The following is a 27,126-nucleotide window of genomic DNA, read 5'->3' as shown; positions in this document are numbered from 1 at the left end:
AAAAGTAACACAGACCATTGAAATAAATGATCTTTTTAATAGGAACAACATGCAATAATGTGGTGTTCACTGATTTACGCTTTTTGGGATTTCAGCATTTTGTGTACCCAGGGAATGTAGTGTGGTGACCCCTGGCATCTGTAGTTTCCAAAAAGAGTGGAAAACTCCACAAATTAGAGAAAACGTGACAGAGCCAGAACTCTGCTTTGCATCTTTCCTCCCCTTCTCCTCCTATCTATGTCACCAAGCGTTTTCTATTAACGCTTCTCCGTTATCCTACACGGGGCCAGAACCTGAATGAGTCACTGCTAGAGAAGGGCTCGTTGGATGGCAAAGGCAAAGAGACAGCATTACTAACCAGTTTCAAAACAATAGGGAATACTTGAATGTCCAAAAAAGGAAGCACTAAACTTTTGCTGTGCTAGACTGTCACTGGCTTACTGTCAACTCATTAGGCAGCATCCTGAGCAATGACGAAGGAATGTATTTGAAAATACATTTGGGACTGATTTGCAAGCATCAGAATGTTTACACTCGTTGTGAGATTTCCCTTTCTTTTGTATTGGGTTATCGTGCTAAGAGTATTTGTAGTTAGGATTGTTGTTTACCCCTGGCCAGAAAACAGCAATTTCTTTTGGTAAGTATTTCTGAGGTTTTGAAATCTGGTTTTGGTCCACATGTGGTGGAGTGGAAATAGGAATTTCAGAGTCCTTTAGCAATAACAAACAGAGAATAATCAGGAGAGAGAAAACAGTCAAAAGATGAACGTGGCATTAACCTGGCATATGGGAAAACAACAGCTGCTCCTGGTAAGTACTTGCTCCTGAGTACCTTATAAATAATACTTTTGGCTATTCTGCATTCTTCTGTGATAGGCTATAGGAAACCTTTTTGATTAACAAAACATTCTAGGTTTGGCAGAATGGCAATTCTGGAAATAAAAAATATCACTGAAAATATTTGGATTAGCTTTATTGAGAACCCAAGAGCCAACTTTACCTTAAGAGAATAGACCTGGAGGCATGGAAAGTGAAGAGATCTGCAAATCCTAATCTTGCATTCCCTTTAGAGGAAGCTGCCTCTAAATTACGTTGATTTAACAATATACAGTTCCATGAGAAAGTGTTAGCGGCACCTACATTTTACTCTTGGAAACATGAACAGTATCCCAAGACTGTGCCTGCAATGACAAATGTGAGGCTGGTATCTACATAACGTCTCTCATTACCAAATTGGTATTTTTCCCTCTGAACAGTCATGTGGTTTTAAAAAAAGCCATAGGCTCATCATAGCCAATAGTGATTACAAAAAGTTTCATATGCTGGAGAACAAAAGGGAAGCAGGTCAAATTGAAAACCATACGTTGAGGGTTTGAGATCAGATCCTGCTTTCCCTTTTCAGGTGAGAGTTCCACTACTGTGGCCACACCTAAAATTTATAAATTGCTCCAAAAAGTTGAGAATGTTATAATTCAAAAATTTCAGTTGACATTTGGAATAAATTACCAAGAAAGGAAATGGAAGCAAGGAACATAAATAAGCTTAAGAGTCACTTAGATTTACTTCTGGACAAAAGATGAGGTGAGGAATATGGTAAAAAGCAAGTAAGCGTAATAGAAATCTAAGTGAAAGAAGGGTAGACATAGCAAGATAGCTGGCCTTTTTCCTGTTCTTAAACAGTTTTGTGCTTTAATCACAACCTAGAAACAACTTAGGCCTCACGCAAGATCATAAATGCATTCCCTACACTGCTTAATTCTATAAAACCTGTGGTTTTGCACCATATCCTCTAATTGCAAGCAGACGCAGTGTCAATACCAGGTCAGCAAGATATTGTATCTGGAGAAAAAACAATCTATTCAGGAATTTTAAGAAACATTTCAGGTATAGTGATCCAAAAGTGGTCTAAACGGTGGGCTTGATCCTGCATCATCCTTTGCATCATCCTTTGCATCCGTTGTGTCCTTTGCACCCTGATCCTGGCCCGAAGCGGTGGGGCCAGCGCTAGGTTGGCTGTGGAAGCTGCTGTGCGAGCGCAGCACTGCGCCGTCAGCGGGGGATCGGGGCTGGCTGCCACAAGTACCCTGCTCTGCTTCTGTTGTGGACTCAGTTGGCATCAATTCAGGGCTCTATATACTGCATCTTATTGTCCTGTGTAGGCTTGAATAGTCCTATGGGACTTTGTCTGCTGGTTTAATGTAAAGCGAAACTTGGATTGTCAATGCATCCCAGAGGTGCAACTCTCAGTGTCTTCTGGCATTCAGTTCTGGTCCTGGAAGACAGAAGTATTTCTGGCCCCATTTATAGAGAACAGTATTAAAAATTGGCTCTGCTGTGTACAAGGAGACTTAGATTTTGGAACAGGCTTTTGGAAAAGCCTCTTTGTGCTTGTGTGTAAGTGTAGGGTTTCTAGGGCAGAAAAAGGCCAGAAGGGTAATCCTGTGTCTCTCATCTTCAGGCTTCTCGTGTCTGAGGCACATAAGAAGCAGGCGGTGGCTGTCACCACGGCTCTGTGGTGTTTGGGACAGAGAGGCTGGTGCAGATGGGGATGTGCCTCGCTGACAGAGGTTGCCAAGCCCCCTTTCTTTCCCAAGCTGGCTGCACATCTGGAGAGGTCTAACAACAATGTAAAAATACTTCCTCCTTCCTTCTCCTTGGCTCTGAGTGACACTCAGAGAAGTGTATCACATCATCTCTAGTTTAGATAATTTTATGAGCTTATATCATTTATTAATTGTATTTTTTCTCAGAGCTTCAAAGGTCATAATAACTGTCAGAGAGTTTTTTGCTGTTATAACCTGTGTGTTGCTACCATCGCAAATCCCTTCTACACACAAGCCCCTTAATTCAAGCAGGGTAGCATTTTAAACTCAAATTAGTGGGCTCACAAGGGAACACTAGCTACAGTTTATTAGCTCAGCTCCCCAGCTGCTAATCCAATCTCTCTGCATGGCAAGCCAGTCGCTGTGTGTAGTACAGGTGTTACTTCACAGTGTGCTCTCACTCCAGCCAGGCTAGCCCAAAAGGCATTAACTGCAAGGCAAATGGTTTCATTCTGCAATGAAGATATGGTCATGGCAACAGAGGCAACAGTCACCAGCAGATAGTTGCAAGTGATAGGCTTAAGATATTACCTGCTCTGTAAAGGATTCAACCAAAATTATCCCTTCCCATACAGGAAATGGTCAGGGGATAGCCTTCTCCAAAGGTTTGAGATACTTTGCTTGAGTCACTTCTGAATCATCCATTTATGGCTTTATACACCTGTGTTCAAAAATCTCTTTAACACCACACCAACCTACCTGTGTTTTTGTTGCCTCCAAAATACATGTGCACTACACCAGCAGTAGTCCCACTGGGGACAGGCCCACCTGCCTGCTGGCTCTTCCGCACAGCTAGAGAGCAGATGTGGCGTGTCCTTTCTTTAAATGACTATTTAAGGTAGAGCAAAGTAAATGAAACTGTTATTAAGTCTTTTATTACATTAATGTATATCCTGGATACTTATTTTAATGACCAGCATACTGTAATGGGTTTTCCTGGCTTAATAAAATGTCTCATCATACCCAAGAGCCTGGATAGATGACTACAAGCAACTGAGTTGCTGCAAGTCTGAGCTTTTAGCTTATACTGTCTAGAGACATATACTTTGCTCATTTTGGTCTCTCCCAGTTCCCTGTAACGAAGGGCAAACAAAAGCAATCTCTGTACCTCTAGTTTTGATAACAAATTTGATAGCAAGATGGAAATCTTGCAGTAATGTAATACATTATGGCATTTGAGTCCTTTTAGCACAGACAGATGGTGGGAGTGACTACGTGGGTAACAGAGGTTTCACTAGTCCCAGCTCTCAAAGGCTAAGGCCCTGTTTGTGTCACAAAATTCAGATGAGCAAGCTGATCTGTGAATTTTCTAGAGTTAAGGTCTCCCTTGTTTAGTCCCTTTGAAAGTCAAGTAGGCAACTTCTAGCTTAATGCTACTGAAGGACACATTCAGATATTGTAAATTCTACCAGCAGGCTTGCCTGGTGCTTCCTACTGACCGATCCTAGGTAGCTCCCTTTATGGTGCTTGTGCAGTTTCTTTGACACATACCTCTGTGATTCTTGGCCTTTTCCACAGACTGGAGATATGGTGGTATTTAATTCATCCTGGGATGGGTTTGAGAGTGGTGACACTGGGAAGGAGTACAGAGTCTTTATGTAGTGTAAATTCCCCTTAGTTCACTCTGTTGTATTTAGGTATCATTTTCTGCCCTGAACTTTAAAGGCACAGTCCTGAAAACCAGGGTAAAAATCCCCAGTAGAGAGCAAAAATAAAGATTTGTTGACTGGTGGCTCTATGGAAGCTGAAATAATAGGTAACATTCTGGCCTCCCTGACACAGTGTAAGTTTTTGCTTAGGTTACAGGACCAGGATTTCACCTGTCCTCTACAAGTTGCTTGTGGTCAACGTAAGGGCTCTCAACTCAAGTTCTGTTCTGGAGAAATGAGCAATATAGTGGTTTATATGTGGAAAATCAAACGGGTTGATGGTCACAACCTAATGAGTTCCCCATATTTTTCATCAAGAAAGTTTTTTCCCCGTTACATGCTTTAACTAAGCACCATAAAAATACTTGGACTGGAGTATGGTTTCAATATAGATAGGTATGCAAAGATTAAGTAAAACTAGTTTTTCATCAGAGTATGCAAGGCTGTGCAGAGAAGGGCATTGCTGGGTCAGAGGGCCATCAGCTGACTAGCAAGATGTGAGCTATTAAACTGGACAAGTCTCATGTCCACCTACTGGGGAACTGGTATTGTCTCCCTTGAGGAAAATTAATCACAAATTTGTTCTTAAATATAAAGATTTGATGAGCAATGCATTGGACAGAGTCCTACCGCCATAAGCGGATCTACAAGGACTCTGCAAAGATGTGTCACCAGCCGATACCTTATATACACGTGCACCAGTACCAATCCTGTGAGCATCAGCATCCGGCGCCTCAGCCCGGCGTTGGGTCCATTGCCTAGCCCAGCTCTGCTGCCCAAAGGTGGCCCCTCGGCACTCACATTCCAGGACTGCTACAAGACAACGCTGTGGATGTTTCTTATCTCAGCACCAAGGGAAACCTCACTCCCCTACATGAAGTTATTCTGTCTCTCCCATTCCTGCTTCCAGACAGTTTAACCTGTTCTGCAGTTGGGCCTTTTTGCCCTCCATGCCAGATCATACCTTGGTCACAAATTACCACTGCTGAGCAGTTACAATTTGAATTTCCCCTTCACCTGTTTTTAATAAGACCATTGAATCCCAGCCCAAGAAACCCGACAGAGGGTATTTACATATAACTGTTGTTAGGGGAACTTTCTTTCCAAGTCTATTGACGGCTGATTCACATCCTGAAGGATGAGAGAATGTCAGCTCACATTTTTACATGCAAGTTGTATGTGAAAAAGGAAGAAAAGGGAAGAAGTACATGAACACTATAGAGTTCCAAAGTAATTCATTTTTGCTCATAGTAATTATTGAGAAATGCAGGATATGTTCTTTTCCTTTCGTCCGTATCTTGCCATCAGATTCCTGAGTATCTGAGCATATCTCATTGAAGATGAGCTATATTCAGAGTGCTGCCCAGACTGGGTTAAAAGAGCCTCAAGATGACTACCTAGAAGCTGATTCAAGGAATACAATCTCAGCCAGCTTTTCAGAAATGCCAAGATGTTTAACAGATGTATCATCTTTCAGAGTTAAGCTCTTCTGAGCTACAGCCTAATGCTGATGTATCAGAGGTTGATAGCTGGTTTCTGTCACTGCGAACCTCTGGCTCAGATGCATTTCATTGGAAAAAGTCAGTTATGGGCACTAGAAAATCGAGCCCTTGGTCACTAGTTACTCCACCTGCTTGGCAAAAGCATCACCTCCATGCTCACTGAAAAGTAGATGCCAGAGGTCATTTTTAGAGGCATTTGGATGCCAAGTGGGGTTTTCTAAAAGATCTTTTGATCTGTAAATGCCTAAAAGTAGCTTAAAAGTCTGGTCCCCTGTGACTATATAATTACATTAGAGAATATAAATTTGGTGTTTAAATGACCTGAGTTAGATATTTTAAACACATACTTCCCCTCTAGATGAGTTTTCCATGTTGAACTTTATTTCAGATAATTGCAGGTGTAGACAGAAATGTTGGAGTTGTTCCTAAGAAGAAGGAAAAGATGCTGAGTATGGGAAAGCATTTCAGACTGTAAGGGCCTGACTATAGGATTTCAAAGGTTTTTGGAGCAAGTCCTAGATCAGGGGTTTTATTTATCTGGGTTGATTTTAAAGGACCTGTGAATCTTCATGCAAGAGGATTCTGTGACAAACCATTTTAACTAGAGAAGATTTTTGTTGAACTGATCGCTACTTTTGACTTCATTTTCCAGATACTGCAGCCATGCTACATAACTGGAAGCAATTACTAGAAAGGTACAGAAGCTAAATCTGGCAAGTTTTCTCTACATATGTCAGAACTGTTCTTACGTTAATCGTCTGAATAGAGAGTGGGAGTTCTGTGTCTTTTGGAAGCATTGGGGTTTTTTTCCCCCAAGTGGAAAGCAAGGTCAGAAAACAGCAACTGCCTCTTCTCCTTGCCTAGCACTCTTTTCCTGCACTGATTTGGGAATTTGAATACTGTTCCTTGGCTGCATTTGTAAATCTGTCCTAAAGTAAGGCATTTACATTTGAGTTTTTGCCCAATGAATCATTTCGCTAGCTCTCCTCAAAATCCTGAACTAGCTCTGTGTGAGAAAAGCTTGGAAGTATTGCACTGGTTGGGGCAAGGGGGAGAAGAAGGGGTGAAAATGTGCTTTATGTGCCTGCTCAAAAATGTTAAAGCCAGTCGTTGGGGTAGTAAGTTCAGCTAAGCTCCTTCCCAAAATCTGCTGGATATCAGGTAACAGGATTTAGTCCTTTTTCTAGTAAAGCTTAGCAGTGGTGGTCTTCTACTGTTTGAATTCAACATAAATACCATTTTCTGCTTTAAGATTTATCTCTGTGTCCCTGTGAAGCTGATTTAGGGGAATAAGAACCAAAGAAATATTGGAACTGCTGATCTGGACTTATCAAGGTACGCAGGATCTCTTGCATCTAAAATGAACTATCCTGAGTTACTTATTTTCCATCAAGTGCTTCATGCTGTCACAATATAAATCAAATGCTCACAATAAAGAGTAACTGGTTGCTGACAAATAGCATTGAAAACAAAAGGTTTCCTTTCTGCATGAAACATTTTGAAATTTTAAGTGATCCTGTTACTAGTAAGTATAACAAAATGCTTGGGAAAGAAAAATGGCTGATATGACTCGTGAGGATCTGACTGCGACTTTTTCTGCAGACAAGCTTTGACCTTGGAAAGAGGCAGAATACCTTCCTCTTTGCTGGCTGCTCACAACCACAGAGACTGTGAAAGTGCTTTTTCTCCCAGGCCCATCTGCAGGTCTGCAGGGCAGTTGTGTAAAGCCGCTGTCCAAGCTCTGATGCTTGTGTGGGCTTTGGTGGCAGCGTGCTCTCACAGCAAGCCTCAAGGCGTAGTAGGTCTCCACCCTGGCAGATCCTGCAATTTCAAGGTCTCCTCCACACCTTCTGGTCCTTTCTGCCCTTAGCGAAGTGATGGAGAGGACATTTCCATGGAAGGACCTGGGCTCCTGACAAGGGAGAGTTAGGACATCCCTATTATCTGCTCCACCACCCCTAGCAGAAGAACTGCTCCAGTTTCACTGCTAGTGGTGCCCCCTTGCTCCTCAAATTTGCCTGTAAAACTCATTCTTCAGCACTGGTGCAGTTCTGATTCCATGTGTAAAGAGTGCTTTTTTTAAGCATTTCTCCAGTTGATGAAGACAGATCGCCTCATAGTGTCTTTGTTTCTGCTCCCTACACAGATCTCCTGTAGATATAACATATGCTCATAAAACCAGCTGGAAGTGGGACACGTAAACAGCAGTCATTCAGCAGTGGCTGCTCATGCCAGCTTCAGTGGAACAGAGTGTGAGAATTAAATTTATATTCTCCTGCTTCCCTACAGAAAATAAGTCTTTGCTCTTGGCACCAGTTCCTTAGCTTGTGTAAAAAGTCAGAGAAGCCACACCAGTTTGCACTAGCTGAAGGTCTTTATCTACCTCTGAATCTCTAAAAATCTCTCCTGCCTGGGGAGAAGGAGATGGGGGGAAAGAGAGAACACTTGGCTATACCGAGTGAGAGCCTGTTCTGGGCTGGTGAGAATGCCAACACGCGGCATTAGCGGTTATGTTACTTTTCCTACCGCAGGTGTTAATCTTGGCATTGGCGAGAGCTAGCAGAACAGAATGAGTCCTGGGCTCCTGCAATGCAATGACGTTTCTTTAAATGGTCTGTTTACTTAGGTTGACAAATGACAAACTGGCAAAACTGGAAACAGGTTTTCCATTGATCCATGAAACAGCTATAGCAAGGAAGGAGGAAGAGCAGACCTCTCCACTAATCACCTTTCCCCAGTTCCCTCCAGCCAGCCACTCAGCTCTGAAAGGGTCTCTCCTGGGTCATTAAACTGGCTTTGGAGCTGACAATGCCTCTCTTGCTACAATTGCATAGGCTGTGTCCACAATAATAAATCGAGCTGATTTTAAAGCTCTCCCAAAAGCCACCGAGAACTTGCCACTTGGTCCATCACTACTTACCTGGCTTGGATTGGACACAGATTTTTTAATGAAAATATTTTTTTCTCTATCCTCCTCTTTCTTTAGCAAAAGAAATACCATGGAAATGTCTTATCATAGCACAGACACATCAGCTGGTTTCTCGGGTCCAGTTGCTCCTAGCACAGGTACAAGAAATCTTTCCCTCACCATCCTGAACGTGCCTGCAAACAAAGAGAAAAGGCAAAAAGTAACTTTCCTTTGGGTACATGGATACTTTAGGAATTGCACAATATGTAATTTGGATCCCTTTGTTGTGCAAACTGGCCCTGTGGAGGAGAACACTGCTTTGAACCATCTTCGCAGAGACTTTCTTTGAAAAGAAATAAAAAGAGCTCATTTACATGTTTGTCACCTTTGGGCAGTTTTCCGGCAATTTTCAGAAGTACTGAGGTGAATAGCACACTTTTAATGTAGGCATGTTATTTCTAACGGCTGAGATGATTGAAAACAGTTAACATCAAGGACCAGGGATTCATTACCTTTGTGTACTGCATACAACATATTGGGGTGCTGAAGAATGGAGACCTTTGAATTCCAGTACGTTTATTGTTATTATTATTTTTGAGTATGGCAATACAAGTGTACATATAAGGCTGTGTAAAGTCAGTTATATTCATTGAGCTTTAGCTTTCAGATTATGTTAGAGTTCTTGTATCCTGATCTGTCCTTTCACACAGCCTGATGCAAAAATTGCTGAAGTCTGTGGCTTTGGGTTAGGCTCACAGATATTAGCGGTGCTACCTGGACTCATCTAGTGGCTACTTTTAAGTTCCTGCAATACATTTTAAGACATGAAAAGCATTTGAAGAAAATTAAATTTCTAATAGAAACATGAAATCCCTTTGGATATTCTAACTGTAAAGAAACAGGGAAAATACATTAAGTACTTTTTAAACCAACAGTTATTAATTAACAATAATAATAGATTTTAGCTCTGCTTGAGGTAGTATTGGTTTCAGTCAACCAGCCAAGCTGTACCAATTCAGGTCAGAAACATCAAAATGAGGATGACTTCAGACCTGCAAACTCTAAGTACTTTAGAGCAAGGGTTTTTCCTTCCTTTAGCTTCAACAAACCACACTCTTTTCATCTATTCTTCCTCTTCAGATAGTTCAATTAATATATATAGAATTTATTTCTTTTTCAAGGTTTCCTGCAGACTTGTTATGTCTTCCATAAAGTTTTCACTCTTAGTGACAGAGGAGAGCAAAGACATTATGCGGATTGTTGGGGTCTTTTTTTCTTTTTCTTGGAAGTATTGGTAGAGAAGGACAATGTGATGGTTTATATTTGTGTTGACCAAATTCTTTGCCTTCTATCATAATGAGTTCGCTGACACCAGGACTGAGGTGAGGACTTTACAGTTGAAAGCATCATTGGTAATGTGAAGATAATTGTCAGTTCTGTAGCAATCATCATGTATCCATAAACTGCACAGCTTTTGTGGATTCAGTGTAGCTGAGATTTTCTTGATTTACTTCCTTCTTCCCCTCTTTGGGCTCCTCATTCACTCTGCAAGCTATTCTTGCTTGTAGAAGCACAAATTATTCTCTCTCACCAGCACTGAAGGTACCTCATTGTTTTATTTAATGCATCTTTTCAGAGATGGTTCTGTAGACCCTTACTAGGATCCTGGATGTTACCTAGCATATCTGTGAATCTTTCAGCAAATCAGCAAATTAAAAGTTTTTTATCAGTGCAAGGAAGATTTCTTCATCTCTTTGATCAGCTTTCTATGAACAGAATGGAGGGTTTTTTTTTCTGTATTAGAAAATACAAAGTCCAGTCTCAGAAAAAGCTACCCAGGCTATTCTGCCTGTTAAAACAAGAGTGGATTAATCTTGGAGTGGACTCAACTATTATTTGACTGTCCTGTATCAGATGACGGGGGATGGATACAGGGAAGTGGGTGTCAGGATCATGTGATTTTCATGTGCACTTACAGTTCAATGGCAGCTGTGTCTGCTTACCTGGGGATGTAAAAAACCAAAACCAAAGCCTTTTAAATCAATACTTGCCCCAACGTGTCATAAAAAGGATGCAACATGGATTGTTCACAAATAAGTCATCCTGCAGAATTTAAACACAGACAGCAAAGTCCAGTTTAGCAGCCAGGAACCCCACTCCATAGTACAGGTGAATACAGAAAGTACTGAACATATGCTTTATATAGAGAGATGATCTTTTATGTGAAGGCAAAATTATACCATCAAGTTTTTAGCATACACTTCTGTGGGAATCAAAGAAGTGTGCTCCCCAGAAAATAGATAGTAAACTGTATTTCATGGGGAAGTGTTCCGGGGACTGGGCTAGCATAAAACCAGGCTTTTCCCCAGGCTTGATGGAGAAATTTTCTTCTTTCTGCCCCTTCCCCCTGCTTCCACCCACCCTGCACCTGTAGTCTTTGCCAAAGAATGCAAGTTGCTCTTCTTTAGCTGATTCACTCTACTTTATGATCTGAAAACACTCTTCCAGCCTGGAGCAGATGTGGAAACTTAGAACAGCAGCTGTGGGATTTTGTGCTTCAAAAGGAATTGGCATTGGTGCAACGAGAGTGTTTGATACTTGCTCGTCCCTTGTAAATCACCTAGCCCTTTTATCTAAATGAAACCATATGGTCCTTGGGAACTGTGAAGTGGATGCCTTGAAGGTGGTTTTCTGTTCAGCATGGTATAGGAAAATATGGAAGAACTGAATAGGAGAGAACCAAAATTCAGAGTGACAAGGGGCAGACCCATTCATTCCCAGTGTCAGATGAACAAACTTACATTCAGTGGGTTGATTTGCCTCGCTAAAATATATCTTATTCTCAAAAGGTCTAAAACTCTCTGTAACTCACCTGGATATGAGTCTCTATTACAATACCACTGTTGGTTCTGGTCTGCGTGTTCTCCAGAAACTTGTGCTGCTTTTATCTTACTATGCGAATTCCTTTGATGGTACCTATGCTTGGGTAGTTGTTTCTCTCACCTGGGAAAATGCCTCAGCTAATGCTACGTGTACAATCTTTGGTTTAATATCTGAATTACAGTACTGTCTCTCCCTCCATTTAGATCTCTCAAGTATGGATCTGGGTGTTTATCTAGCAGCCTGCTAGCTCATCCCACATCTCCTTAGAAAGGAAAACACTACACAAAATCTATTTTTCACAGGTAAGTAGAAACATACCAAGCTGCCCGCAATCACACTTCAGGATGATGTGGAAGGGAACATAGCCCCCTCCCACAAGGGAGCAGAGCCCACCTCCCAGCAAAGGGGGAAGAGTAATGTTTACCTCAACCCTTAGATGAATGTGGATGGAAGCTGTCATGCCATCACTGTGCAGGGTGGTGCATAGAGCTTTCGATGTCTCAACCACTGCAAGTAAACTCTGAGTTTTATAGCTAGTTCCACTTCTTTGTTTATCATCATGTTTGACTCTTCAGGCCTTTTCTTCATCATCTTACATAGGCATCAATTATAATCTTCCTCTCTCTCTTCAAGCAGATCTTTTGAATGAATGTTGCCAACTTTCCCTTGGTGCCCAGTGTATTTATGAAATGTATTAGAAGACAAGTCCAGCAGAGAAAAGGAACGAGACGCTCCAAATTAAATGATAAAAGGATGCTGCCAAACTCGATTTTGAATGCAGCCCAAGGCACAATATGCATAAGAAATAGTTTAGGTACCAGCAGCCCAGACTGCGGTGTTTTATGTGGGTTGGCTTTTGGACTACCTGCTACTATTAGACAAGTGTTATAACAAATTAGGGAACCATTTTCTGCCAGAAAAGTGTGAAGTCTAAAGACATGCATTGACTTCTTCAGACATAAGGTTTCTTTTTGTTATGCCTTTCCATACTTTTGTGTGTGTGTGTGTGTAGGTACATGTGCAGGTGCTCTATGAATTTAATATTAGTCTTTGGGAGCAAAATATATGCTGATGTTGACACATACAGTGGGACTGGAGAGCCTAAATAAAGGAGATGGGAGAAAGAAGGTAAGAGGTGCAGTGGACTGAAAGTACAAAGCTGGGAACTCAATTAAAATGGTAGAACAGAGGAGGAATTAAAGGGAATCAGTAAGTAATAAAATAATACATATTATTATTTTTGTTGTTCCTGTTCATGATATGTATATATGAAACATACCTGGCACAAAAACATGCAGGAAGGGCATTTGAAGCTCCTTGCACCGTTCAAGAAGCAAGGTGTAGCACTGAAGGACAGCCACAGGCAGTGTCCCAGCTGTGGCTGTCATACTGCAGTCGGGATGCACGTGCTCCCCTTGCAGGGAGAAGCAGCTCCGGGCCAAAGAACCAGTGTCCTTGTATTGTCCAAATAGGCCTAATGGGACATGAAGCAAAATGCAAAACGTTTGTTATGCACTGAGCATAAACTGCTCCACGTGTCTCTTCCCCTGGCTTTCTCCCCATTGGCATCCAGAGCCACTCAGGACTGGAGCATGTGGCTGCAGAGCTGCACTGTGGGACAGTGCTCAAGACACCTCCTCGGAAGAGGAACAGGGCCTGCTTGCCATCAGATAGCCTTTGGGAGAACTGGCACTTTAAATGAGTTTATTCATAGTTAAACATTTCACATGAGTTACTCAAGAGAACTTGTTTGTTAGAGGCAGGTGGTGACTAATCATCTCTTAGCCCACCTTTACCACATTCAGGAGTTGTCAGAAAGCTGACAAGTAGAAAAACCTCTTAGTAACTCTTCATTATAACAAGCTGACATAGGAGGCACCGACCCCCGCTGCTATTGGATCAAAATGGGAAAAATAGGGCTTCCAAGTTCCTTTTTCTTGTCCTTGGAGCTTCATTACTTAGGTAATGGCAAAAATATGTTCCTCACATGGTGAAACTAATACATGTATAATTCTCCTTCCCCACACAGAAATTAATCATAACTTCCAAATTCAGAGCTTAATTTTTTTTAACTCTTTTTTGCTGTCGCAGCTGAGGTTAGAGATTTAGAAGGTCTTCCTTCATGGTCCCATGAAGTGCCTTATGCACTGCCTGTCAGCAGAACAAGTAAGCCAAACTCCAGTATTACAGGTCAACTTGCAAGCAGAGAGGGATGGCTAAGTGTCAGCATATCCTCCAGCCTGGAGCAGACGTCGAAGTGCCCTATACTCCATAGCTGCCAGGCAATGAGTAGAGCAGCTCTGAGCTTGCTAGGATATAGCCTGGGGGGTGACACAGCCATTTTCTTTGTCCTCGAGCTAAGGAGAGGCCAAAAGGCAGAGTAAAGCTGCTTTTATGGCCATTCTGCTGGGAGTGGGACTAACGGTAGCTTGGGTGAGCATAGAGAACCAACTTAAAATGGAGCAGATGCTGCTTTTAAGCCTAATCTATAAAAGGTGGTTTTTTTTTTTTTAAAAAAAAGAATTAACAGTGCAATGAGGAAAAATATCCTGCAGCTGGAATAGAGAACACTGTAGGGATGAAAGGAAGCTAGGTATCCTTTGAGACGGCAGATGTACTACCAAATATTTATTTCTTTTAAATATTTTCTTAAGTCTTTAAAGTAAGGTAGTAGCTTCTATTGTTTCCTTTGGCAGCTTATTCTAGCCATGAGTTTCTCTGTGTAATGAAATTCCACCTACAGTAAATCTTCTGAGTGCCTGGCTGTTCCTGAGGTTTAACTCTTCCAAGTCTGGCTCTCTGCTCAGCTGCCTGCCCTGCACTGAGTTAATCCCGACTCATTACGAGACTGACATCAACAGTTCTGTCCTGGATGTCCTGCGCTGACAGCTGGATGAACTAGATGACCCAGCTAGCTCTATTTTCTGTGATTCTCTTATTTGTCCACCTAATTTGATCACTGGAAATCTCAGTCTTTGTTCCTGCCTAAGAGCTCATTATTTTGATCTGAAGAATCACTCTTTGTGAATTCAGTGTATTTATTTGTCACAGCTGGAATCTGGGCGGTTGGAGCCCTGGATGACCCCAGACACACCAGCTGGCCTACTGTCCTGGTCAGTGAACTTCAGGCTGGGCTGGGCTGTTCGTGTATCTTCATTCAGTGAGAGGACAGCACTGTGGTGCCCATATGTGTATAAAACACTTAACATGACTGGGAAAAGGCACAAGAGCCCGGAGCAGGCTGCTGTCCTTTCCAGGATGGCTCCTCTGACTTGCCTGCTGTCAGAGGCCAGTTGATGCCTGGTGAATTATTCTACAGGTCAGCCACATGTTCTGAGCAGTTATGCCCCCTTTCATGTTGACTATAGGTTTGGAGCCGTAGCTGCAATAACCCCAGGCTGTGCTCTAGCTATTACTCTTTGACTGCACCAAACCAGGCACTGTCAGCTAGAAGCAACTCTTCGACCTGATGTGTCTGCCCAAGCAACACAGATCAGTCAGAGCCAAACACCAGAAGAGAGACGATGAATCCAGTAAAAACATGACCAACTGATGGATGCAGGAAGCCAACAGACCCTCCCTGACAGTCTTGGTCAAATAGCAACCGGGCAGCCGCAGCTCAACCCCAGAGAGCTTCCTCTTGGGACTCCTGGCTGCCAGCCTCGTGGGAAGCAGAGGACTTTCCTATGCATCTTAAAGTCCTTTCCATGTTGCAGCCTTTTCTGACTTAAAAATATTTATCAGCTATTTGGGAAATTTATATTATTTCTGGAAATAAAAAATGCTCATTTATTGAGCAAAGAAGGGCACACAGTCTGCTGAATAAACTCTCCAGCCTCAAGCCAGTGCCACTGTGCTTGAAGTGCCAACATTTTCTGTGGAACGCTGGATCCATGTCTGCTCCAGGCAGAAATTGTCCAAAAGGTTAAAAATAATGACCCTGAAGTCACCAGCTGCAATCATCTGAATCCCATATGCCTATATGTCCTGCAGGCATTTTACTTTTGCGAATTCGAACATAATTCCAAGCAGACAAATTCAGTTCAAATAGTTGGCTTGCCTGAATAAAGCCTATGGGAACATACCAAAGAGCTTCTAATTTTGTACCTAATATGCTAGAGTACTTCCGATTACCCAGTGCCATTTTAATTCCTCTTAGAGTGCTATGTTGTAATGATCAGTTTTACACCATATTCTGAATGTGATTTCAGTAGCCCAAACAACAGGCTGAGCTCCTTCTGTTTTTCTCTGACTTCAGGAAAAAAAAAAGAAAAAAGGTTTTCAGGAGCCATTGTCACATTGCAGGTTTCAGAGTATTTCCTCTCTTCACATACACAATGGTTTTCTTAATTATTTCTCACTATTTATTGGTAAATACTGTCTTGATATTTATTTAGCAGCTTGACACTTCAGCCAAGATGAAGTTCACATTAAGTAAACTGAAAGGTGGAAGATGAAATTAGTGCAGAACTGAAGTGACTCACTCAAGTGTCCATGCTGAAGTCAGAAATGGGAAACAAACTGGAGCCTAAGGGGAACATTTTATCATCTGGAGAAAGCATTTTTGGGGGGCATAGTGTTTCCGTCTATTCATTCTTAACTTTGCTTTTCTCCAGCAGGAATTGCTGAGCTTATATTCACCAACATCCCCCTTTGATTCATTCAACCTGCTCTTCAGAATTCCTCCACTCTATTGGCATTGAATGAAACATTAAAAAGAGAGCTGCTCTGGTGGACCAAAAAGGTATGTGTGGATTCTGGCACCTGTGCCAAAGCTTTGGTCTGTATCTGTAAGTAGTGGGAGGCACTTATTTCACTGTGAGTTAGATGCTTAAATGCCTTTGAGAATCAGAGCTTTATTGGGAAATTATGTAAGCTTACTACTTTTTTTTATACTTTCCTTTTATGATCCATTTAATTCAGATGGTAAACACGTTGTGGAAGGAAGCAACCTTACTGTTTAAGCATTCTGACTGCTTAATACATGAACAATTGCCATAAATAAATAATTAGTTCAGGTCACTGCATATGGTACTGCCTTGCTGACTGGCTGAAAAGAGGGAGGCTAGAAATGACAGAGAAGAGGCTGTATGGATAATTTTTCTTTCCTACAATAGACTAGGAAACAGACACCAACTCATTTATATTGACAGAATTTGAATATTGGCTTATTTTATGTGTACAAGAACTTCTCCTTCTGTGTGATATCCTAGTCTTTCCCTTAGGAGCTGTGAGCATTACATAACTATCGAACAAGAGTCTACGCACTGTGTTAAATTTCCAAAACTTGCAAGGAAGAATGTGTCACCTGTCAGAGATATGTCACTTTGGCTGACTGCTGAGTGCTTTGAAATGGGCTCTAGTCTCCTTTGCGCATATTCTCTGTGAAATGGTTTAACAGGATGAAGTGATTTATTTCAGTTGACAAAGCTTCTCAAGTAAATGAAAAAAAAATTATTCTCTCCTGTAGATTTATTAAGCCACAATTAAATTACAGCTATTCAAATGAGACCTGAGCTAGATCTACCTAGGAACATCTAGCACTGTGTACCCAGGTACCAAATCTGCCATATCTGCATTAGCTATGGGATGATATGGGTCTACCCTACTGCAGGGTAAATCAGTCCTAAAGGGCTTCTGGCTAATGAGTTTGTTTTGTGTCCAGTATTTCAGCCTGCATGGTTATCATACAAATTTTTGTGCCAGAACGATGCACCCTCGGTAGTAAATCTAGTTGTTCTACTGCCTTTTCCCTTCTTCTCTCCTAATTTAAATGACTGTTTTTATTGTGGTTCTGAATAACTAATGCCTCATAGTGAACCTTACCTTTACAGATCATGATCAGTTGGAAAATTCTTTCTCTACTTTACAGGCAGAAAAATGAAGCACAGAAGAGGGTGACTGAGTTCTAGACTCTGGATCTGTGTTTGTACATCTCCATCCTGTTCTTGCCTTCATTCCATCACCGAGTTGAAGCCATGGGTGATAACATATTTCTTTGCATGGAAAATGGAAAAGAATCATTATGACAAAGTGTTGAGCAGTTTTGGAACACTATTGACATGGAAAACTGATCTGAGTTTGGGAGAAGTTTCCTTTGGGAATCACTGTCACTATTAACTGTCAGTGACACACAAACAGCATCTTCCAAACAAAACATTAAGGTTAAAGTATGTAGAGCAAAAGGTTGTACTACTATGGAAAGCTCTATATCTTTCCCCTTACCTAAGCTCAATCTTTTCTTGTAAACATTTATAAATGCCACTCTGTCCTGCTCCCATTGGGTGCTCTGTCACTTTGCATCCCTCTGAGATGCTTGGGCAGCAGTCAGGTACAGGGCCCCACCATGGTTTAGTACCCTCCTCTAGTCTTACAAATAGCCTGAGAGAAGCATCAGTAGGTGGGGCTCTCTCCCAGGGTCAGTTTCTGGTCTGATGGTAGGTTATATGGAGATTATTCTATTCAGTTCAAGATGTTCACAATTGAAAAAATGTTGTAGAGGTATTGTAGAGAGCTGAAAAATGATATGGTGCTGGAAGAGCAAAACTGGATTCCAGTAGCAAAGTAAAGAACTTGCCCAGTTGTACTGCTGACCTGGCTGTTACATCTAGATCTCCAAATGCAGACCCCATAGAGATAACTCACTGCATGCTTTCATCTGGGCTAATGAGCTGAGGTGCAAAGATGTGGCTAGATTTCTGTGAGCTTGTGCTGTTGCCTCCATCAAGCACGCATGTCATGGAGGTGCCCATAATGGCCATTGGGTAGGGGTCTCTGCACTGTGCCCCTTTGCATGGTGTAAATATTTCTTCAGACTCATCAATGTATTGAAGAGAATGCTGAGAGATGACCTTAATAACACATTATAGTTACTTACATGAAGACCATATATGTCAAAGGGTAGATGCTTTCAGTGTTTTGTTAAACATACATAGCAGTGTGATAAGCCTAAGCATAAATGTGGCTTAGATCCATGACAGTGCTCTGAAGACAGAAACACTTAGCCTTGAAATAAGATATGTGTCCTGATATCTTATGGGTCCCCATAATCAGTGGAGATGATTAGACCTTTGGACAGTTTAGCAAGGCAGGTGAATAATTTGCCATCTATCATAATAATCTTTACAATATTTTTTATTTTTTGTTTTAGGAAGAAAGCTCAGTCCAGCAGTGGGAAAACCTTTTACAACCTGGATAAGCTGGGGTCAGATGATCACTGTAACGTGGGCTGTCATTTTTGGTATGAAGAAAACCCCAGAAAAATAACCTTGTACAGTTCAATTACCTTATTGATTGTCTCTAAAGTCCATAACCCATTAAGTATATATTGGCAAGTCTTGCTCTGGACTTACGGATTGTCAGTAACTGAAACTGAGCAAGCTCAGTATATATATGTGTGTGTGTGTGTGTGTGTACACGTTTATACCCATACTTGTTTATAGCACATTATAAAAAGGAGCTAATTTAATCTGCTTATCTTATATGAAGAAGTACAGAAGTACCAGACACACAAATCTTCATAACTAGTATTTGCCTGGCAAAGTTTAAAAGCAGACATGTAAGTGCAAAATACATACATCACTTCTGACAAGTCCAAAGAAAGACTGCTAAAAATTTTTTTAAAATACTTTACAAGCTCAAAGGTCATGAAAAGGTTATGTTAAGCCAGTTAACATAAGTGCTTAAGCATCATGGGATTCTTGTTCATAAATTAATGTGACCCAGAAAAGGCCTTTGATCAAATAAACATACTAGCTAAAAGAAATACATGTTGTTGTTTTATGCAAAACAAATTAAAGAAGAAATATTTTAGCTAACTATATCTTTTCTGACCTAAATTAGTGAATCAGTAAACTCTACAAAGCTTGGGAAGAGTAAACCAGTTTTTACCCTATATGGAACAGGTTATGGTTCAATAAACAGTTTCCTTAGTGTTCCCTCCAGCACCCCTGGTGGTTTTATTTTCCAGCCACATTCCCTTAGTAATTCTTTTGGTCTATGTTTACTGCATTTTGCTCAGTAACAAAGTCCCTGACTGTATTCATACCAGAGAATGTGGTTAGTTCTATTATATAGTGGAGGTTTTCAATTTGCAGTGTATATATTTTTTTTTCCTGAACAGGAAAGATGCAATAATCACCGAATCAATCAATATTGACCACTGCCATATGGACTTTGCTGTCCTTATGCATTATGTGAACAGTCTCTTACTGAATTGTGAATCTTATCATTGTACAGAATCATCAGAAAATTTTGAGGTATACAGAACTGTAAGTGCTTTGAGCCCTCCACCTTTGAAGTTGACATTTGTTTGACCTTAATATTTCTTATTTCCTGTAGAATTGAAGGAATTGTAACTTCAAAAATTCTTTCAAAAATCAGCAAGACATTTCTGCGTTATTCTCTGCCCAGAATTTGCAATCAGGCCATTGCCTAGAATATACTCATAAAAAAAGTAAAAAAATTTTAAACCCAAGACTGGTCCTTTTGAAAGATGAGGAAAATGCCAGAAGCACAATACCTGATGTTTTAAACCTCTCTTTGGACTACGGCATCCATTTCACTGAATCACACACAGACGGTCCAATGAAAAAAAAAAGTCTGTGTTTATGCTGGCAGGAATCCTGGTCACTGTCAAGGGAAACAGTGTCTTCAAAAAAAGAGATGTTTTAGATGAAGATTCCCAAAAGACTGCCTCTCAGTTTTGACATTACTAAGGATTCAGAAATGAAGTCATTAAAAAACTAACTCAGGTATTGCAAAGACTCATACTGTAATGCCAGATATTTTAGTACTCCATAAGGATTCTTGCCTCATGGTGAGTTGTACTGCAGCTTTTTGTTCAGAGGCAAGAGCGATGTATCCTGCACAAGGAAAAGACACACAATTTTATGAGAAGATGCAGAGTACAGAGCAACAGAGGATGAGGTGCAGGGTCTTTCTTCACCCCATCCCTTGTTTCCCATGATTTTGCAGGAACTCACTGGAGGGATACATGGTTAATGCCCTGTGGGGCATTACAGGGCAGCACAGGATAAATGTTCCTTATAGTACGCAGCTGAGGATTTTTTTCCTTCCTGTCCCAGACATCAAAAAAGTGCCTTACACAAAGAATAACAAAAAAAGGGCTGGAGATAGGTGATAGAGGAGCTGGACAGGAAGAAAGGAGATCAGCGGGATACCTGGATGTCAGCATGATGACGTCCAATGGTCCATCTGGTATCTATACAGAGGAGAGAAAGGGGATGCCTGGTAATCAGGGTTTCGAGGTATACTCAGAGAGTAGGAAGGAGGTTCTGAGTAGGGATAGGGAACACAGAAGAATCACTTAGGGGTGGGAAAAAGTGGTGGCCAGGGACTTGTCTATCAGGAAAAGTTTTAGCAGAGCAGTCTTCATGATGCAGAGTCTCTTTGTTGTCAGAGAAGAGGAGGAAGAAAACAGGAAAAAGCCCAGCCTCATTCCTGCTGCTGGGTTTTTAAAAATTTTGTTATGTGATACATGAATCAGTGAAGCCATGACCATGTACCCAGAGTAACACTAGAACTCTCAGACACAGGCGCCATTACACTTTCATCACTGCTTTTTCCAAACCTGTCTTCCCCAGGAATGGTTGCTGGGTGGCAGACCAGCAGGACCTCCACACTTCTTTTCTCCCATCACCAGTGGCTTGGTGCTCCAGCAAGACTGAGGAATGTCTGATCTCATAAATATTGACCTGATCCTGTAATCATTAGTCATGCTGAAATACATCTCACTTCACTGGTAGCATCTTCTCATCAGCAGGGCATGAAACAACTCGGCACAGATGCTTGCTGTGTGGATTGGTGCAGTGTACCACTACCACTGACAGACTCCTGTAGCCAAGTATTGCAGGATTTATTTCCAGAACTTTTAAATGTATATTTTAATACCAGCTTCTCTAATTCATCATCCAATGTCTCCTGTTGCACATAATGTTAGAAAAAGAGAAGTACGCATCTCCAAAATATAGTAAGAAAGCAATGTTAGGGATTTCTCATGAAAAATGACCTTGCCTGTTATGAAACTGAACTGCAATAGGTTAGCAACTAAACCTTAATCCAAGTAAAAAATGGCTTTCATGACTTGGACTTAATCTGTGATAAAGCTAATTTACTGGTGGCATGCATTGGTACCTTACCTTTCAAATGTTTATTTAAAGCTTGATGAAGCTCCAGTTTGGAAAACCTAGGGGAAAAATATTATATTCATGACTTAATATAATAACAGACTAGACTTTTCTTGTATGTATTTTATCTTCTTTATATGAGGAAAGGTGGAAAATATTCTCTGTGGGGAAAATAGAACCCCACAGCTGCTAGGTCTTGAGACTTTATCTTTCCCCCTTTCCCCTCTTGTAAGCTGTTTATCTGATTTCTTGGGACCACTAGAACGATCCTGCATGTATAGCATCCTAGTGCCCTAGCAGAGTCCCAGTATGGGAGCCTGTATGCCTCTGCTTCTATCACACAGAAAAGGCAGCTCTATTTGAAAGCTAAACAGTCGTTAATAGTCAGGTGTCTTGTATTTCTTTTAAAAAGCCTTTTCCTTGCTATCTGCAAGTTTCTTGATTTCAATTTGTATCACCTTTGAAAATGGACTATGTTACTATGCAATGGCACAGCTTTGTACTTGTTTTCCAGACTTACTGACATCTCCTAACAAGACAGTATGTTATTTGATGGAGGAATAGGAGAAAATGGAGTTGCTGAAGGAATTAATTAGAGAGTTTGAAAACACTTCCTTTTTTGTTTTTCCATTTTAGCAATCTCCTCTGGATTTTATACCCAAATTGTCTTTCTCCTTAATTTGGGCATTTTCTCTTTTTCTGATCTGTTTTGTGCATTGCCATAGCACCTAGTTTTGATCCAGGTCAGACATTGACACACAGCTGTATTTCTGTTGCATAAAATGATATAGGTTGTATGTTGCCTTGGGGACTTTGTCACCAGTTTTAGGGTACTTGCAGGAGGACAAATGATGCTCAGACTGAAGTGAGGGCTATACCAAAGTACCAAGCTGAATAATCAGGCTGTTTTGATGAGTGAGGTCATAGCAGATCAGATTTTATGTCACGTGGCCATAGTGCTTTTGACTTGCTATTAGAGCCCCAAACCAGGATCTCTTTTATGATCAAACTACAGCTACTGTAGAAAAAGCCCTTTCTTTTCTCTGCTTTCTAAATGTTTTTAACCTCATTTTCTTTCTTCAGGTTTTCAGATATCCAGGGTCTAGACTTTTCAGATGATTGTGTTTTCACAATCTGTTTGTGTCTTCAACACTGAAAATGGGTTCATTCACTTGAATTAATTACAGAAAATGTAAAGAAAATCATGTCTGTAAAGAAATAAACTTCTATATATTTCCAAAGTATTTGACATTATTTTTTCCCATCAGTTTTCCATTTAAAAGCAGAATCAGAAGTAGCAGAAATCTCAGGGAAGGGTTGTCTTTGTGAAATTTCCAAAGGCTTTTTCTCTTTTTCAAGAAGTGAAAGATGCAGAAAGATTGGATAAGCTTTCAGATGTTTGGATGGTTGCTTGAATCAAATCCAACCCCCAAACCTTTCAAGGCTTCTTTGCTGCAAATGCATATTGACAAACAGACAGCCAAATGCCACAGAAATAGGCTCTGGTAACTGACATTTTTGAATTATGCTCCCAGGAGAGTGCTGAAACGGAGGCCAAAATAATTATTACAATCAGGCTGAATTTTATAGTATTTTTTGTAATCAAAATTACTCTACAAGCAAAGCCTACTCCTTCATTCTGGTGTCAACCCCTACTAGTGTTAAACTTCCACTGTTCCATATTTAAGAAAAATGATACTTTCTATAGCAGTTAAAAGCTTTAGAGCTCTTTCTCTTCTTGTTTATTAATAACTTCAAAACCTTTTTTCTTGCTTCTATAGGACTCTCATTTCTTTTCCGCTGACCTATACGTATTCCTTTCTCCTCTTCAGGCCCTCTCCTGAAAAAGCCCAGAGCAGTGCAATCCTTGGACACCTTCCTCCCGGCATGCTCTCCATTCTCCAGCTCCAGAGGAGGCATTGCTCTCTCTGGTCATGGTACCCCTTCATTTATTCTTGGACACAAACTTTGTATGTCATAGCCAGATTTGTGGACTCAGATTCTGCTTTAATCATACAACCATGTCATAAGGTTAGACTTGCCTGGCTAGTTGAGTAATCTGTTTTGGAGATGGAGTAATCTCAGATGGAAAAAGGAGGAAAGTTTAATATAAGAGCTAGTATTAACCTTCTATTAACAAATCCCACACCACTCAAAACACACCCACAGGGCATGACAAGAGACCATCTTGTTCATTCTCTTCACGTAGTCTGGTCAAAATGTATTTTAAGAGAGACCAGAAAAGAAAATGTAGAACTTCAAATCCCAGCATGTGCAAGCACGTTCATTTTAGCAATGGAAGGGTTCCTTAATGTCTGATTCTTCCCAAACCATCCTCTCCCACGCCAAATGGTTGAGAAGTGTTGCTTCCCGAATTCCAAAATAAGCTAGTCTTCACCTTGAGAGAAGAATGTGGGTTTTTATCTGAGAATGAGTTTTGTCTAAAGAGAGGTTTATTCTGCCCTTTCCTAGCCAGACCTGTGTATTTAGACAGGACTCTGCAAGGGAACCTCCCAGTTAGTGTGTTGAATAAAACTGTTTTCAGGACACTGTTTTTACTTTGTGTGATCAGAGTCTGCCTGAAAGAATATGGTAGGAAGTGGAAGAGAATAAAACTGTCTGTTCATCACACACTGAAGAACTCATGTGAAAAAATATAGCGTATTCCCTATTGCACAGAACTTCTTCAGAAATACAAATTGTTATGGTGATCACAGCAGTAAACTGAGATGTCATATCTTCTCTACATCCTCTGAATAAGCTGGTTTCTGAAGTTTTCTGGAGATTTTTTTTTGCTAGAGTATCCTTCTTATGAGATTTTCAGGGGAAGGATAAAATCAGAACTAAAGGTGAAATGAACTACTCAAAATCATACTCAAGTAAAGTCCACAAGACCAGATTCCTAACATTTTGTCCTGAATATCAAGTCAATAAAGGATTCATCCTCTCCAGATACATTCTTACAACATATATGCCCAATTTTTTTTCTGCTCCCATGTCTTTCAGGAGGGGGATGGAGAATGCATTTTGATAACTAGTAATTATCAATGTAATAAAATAACCTTCCAAAATACCATGAGGTTTCTGTGCTTGGGATAAGGCACGATTTTTTAAGTGAAATGAAAAAACTCTCAAATTACATACCAAGAAATCAATACATTTTTTTCAGTTTGCTTGAAAAAACATCTTGCAAATGGGTCTTCGTTTTTTAAATTCCATGACCACAGCTGAAACACATAAACTGAAAAGAAGTGCTATAAAGACATAAATCTTCATAGAAATCATAGATTTGTCATGCCATTATTGCTGCTCCGTGGCAAACCATGCAGTCATTTTCCATTCATTTAGAATTTAGTCATGTAGGATCAATTCAGGCTTTGCTTGTCTGTATCCTGTGATGTAATGCCGTCTAATGAAGCTGCAAAGTATAAAATCTGACCTCAGTCAGCAAGACCATTATAACGCTCTTCATTCTATTTTGACCTTTAAGTAAGAGTGTAAGGCAATGAGTGCTGCCTGTAACTAGCACTTGTGGCAACACGTTGAATACAAATATGGATGATGGGTCTGTTGCTATGAATCATCTAGATAATGTTATCTAAGAAAATAATTTATTTCAAATGAGAAAACTTCATTAAAGAGACAGTATGGCTGCAAAGTCAAGCATGCAAGATTTAGGAAATGGTAGAACTGAGATGGACCATTCAGCTTCAGTTCAACTCCCCTAATATCTGCCATGCTACAGTTACATTAGAAGGTAGTCATATGTTCAGATATGATTTTTTCCACAAATGTGTTCAGCAATGGTGACTTAATGAGTAGCTGAGTTTGTTCTGCCTCTGTTGTAGTGTGTGTGTAGCTCATGAAGACACTATCTGAATGCAGGACTATACATTTCCTGGTAGATCTTCTTCTGCTAGGCTTGCTTAAGAAAATTAGTGCTTCAGAAAGACTGATCGATCCTCTCGCACCATATATGCACAGTCATGCATGCATACAGGTAAGTGTATTTATAAGATTCCTATAAAGCGTGTTGTGATCATCAAATCTTTATAAGGCCTATGAAAAATAGAGGCACCAATCTCCTTGTGCAGTTCCCATGGCATTCTCCTAAGCACAAAAGTTGGGAGGCCCTGGGAGAAGGGACCTGTCCACTCCATGCAGCTTTGGAGTGCAATGTGCTCAGTCCCCTCCAGGCTGCCTCCCGCATAGTGCAGTTGGTGCGTGAGAGCTGATATTATGACCGAATTTGGGCAGGTTTCCAGAGGACTGTCTGATGTCTTCTTTACGTATTTCGTGCTATGGCAAGAAGGTGCTCAAAAATTCTAGACTGCACAGTGTGGCTGAGCGTAAGGTTTATTAAAAAAAAGAAAAGCATAAATAAAACAAGTGAGTATGCCTCCAAAGTGTAATACAAGCATCAAATGTTCCTTGTGACAACTGAGGGAATAGAATAGGTGGAAACTGTTACCTCTGCATTGCAAATGGAGAAATCAAGGCCTGCACTGAAGAAATCTGCCAAAAGCTATACAAAGATCCAAGGCCAAATGGGAATTAGCACTTTTCATCTCCCATCTCTGTGCTTATTCTTCTTAACCATGCTGCTCTTCATTACCCACATATCGCATTTTATTTTTCAGCACCGGTACTCAGCCTTGACGGAGAGCTTGAGAGAGGCACTTTGCAGTCAGCTGGAATCAGCCAGGCACAAATAATTGCCTTGTGAGCACATGGCATTTTCTTGTTCCGTTCAGTTCAGCACTGTAAGTCAGAGCATCTGCACAGTGACCTGCTGTGTATATCATGCACCAGGTCAAAATGCTGCATTGCCATTGTTTGTGGTTTTCTGCAGCTCTGTTTATGAGTGCACTTTAACTTCATCAACTGGATATGCAAAGAAATTAAAAAATACTTTAGCAAGCAATAATGCAGGATGCACTTTCAATAAAAGTGAAAGAATTTTGTTATGCAAATATTTCCCCTTGACATAAAAAAGAAGTAACCACCACCTCAGATCAACCCAAGAATGCAAGCTTCAGCAGTAATCTGAACATCACTTCCAGGGAAAAATCCCAATTACTTTGAAGTGAAGGGCATAATTTTCATTGCCTTTGATAGACTGAATTCTACCACTAGCATCTACATTATACAAGGAATTTGTTGGAAAGCTTGCCTGGAGTAGGGGAAAGTGAATGGGAAATTATGGCAGGTGAACAAGAGAAATTGCTTGAGAACAATTTGGTTTGTTCCAGCTCAAAACTCATTACTCACCACACTAGCTGTTCGAGATCCACTTCAACTGCCCATTGCATAAATTCTGGTCATGTTCAGTTATATGACAATGTAGGCTGCCAGTCTAACTTATTACAGATGAGGCAATAGAAAATACAGTTCTGTTTTCCTTTCTCTGATTCAACACTGCACATTTACATCT

The 27,126-nt window shown here is 40.7% G+C and overlaps 1 long non-coding RNA gene across 4 annotated transcripts; it reads left to right on the top strand.

Moving 5' to 3' along the window:
- The first annotated feature begins 533 nt into the window (after window positions 1-533).
- On the top strand, window positions 534-26,540 carry LOC140650056 (uncharacterized). Of its 4 annotated transcripts, XR_012041837.1 has the most exons (8): window positions 578-809; window positions 11,748-11,846; window positions 16,161-16,288; window positions 17,417-17,526; window positions 18,695-18,784; window positions 23,525-23,629; window positions 25,541-25,692; window positions 26,333-26,540. It is a non-coding gene; the product is annotated as an uncharacterized lncRNA (long non-coding RNA). The 4 variants fall into 4 exon arrangements; XR_012041839.1 differs by lacking the exon at window positions 23,525-23,629 and having other exon boundaries at window positions 534-637; XR_012041838.1 differs by lacking the exon at window positions 23,525-23,629 and having other exon boundaries at window positions 16,164-16,288.
- The last annotated feature ends 586 nt before the right edge of the window (window positions 26,541-27,126 follow it).

Source organism: Ciconia boyciana, chromosome 3 (genome assembly GCF_034638445.1).
Source record: "Ciconia boyciana chromosome 3, ASM3463844v1, whole genome shotgun sequence".
Taxonomy (NCBI): domain Eukaryota; kingdom Metazoa; phylum Chordata; class Aves; order Ciconiiformes; family Ciconiidae; genus Ciconia; species Ciconia boyciana.
Note: the sequence above shows the minus strand (reverse complement) of the source record. Positions and strands in the feature narration are given on the sequence as shown.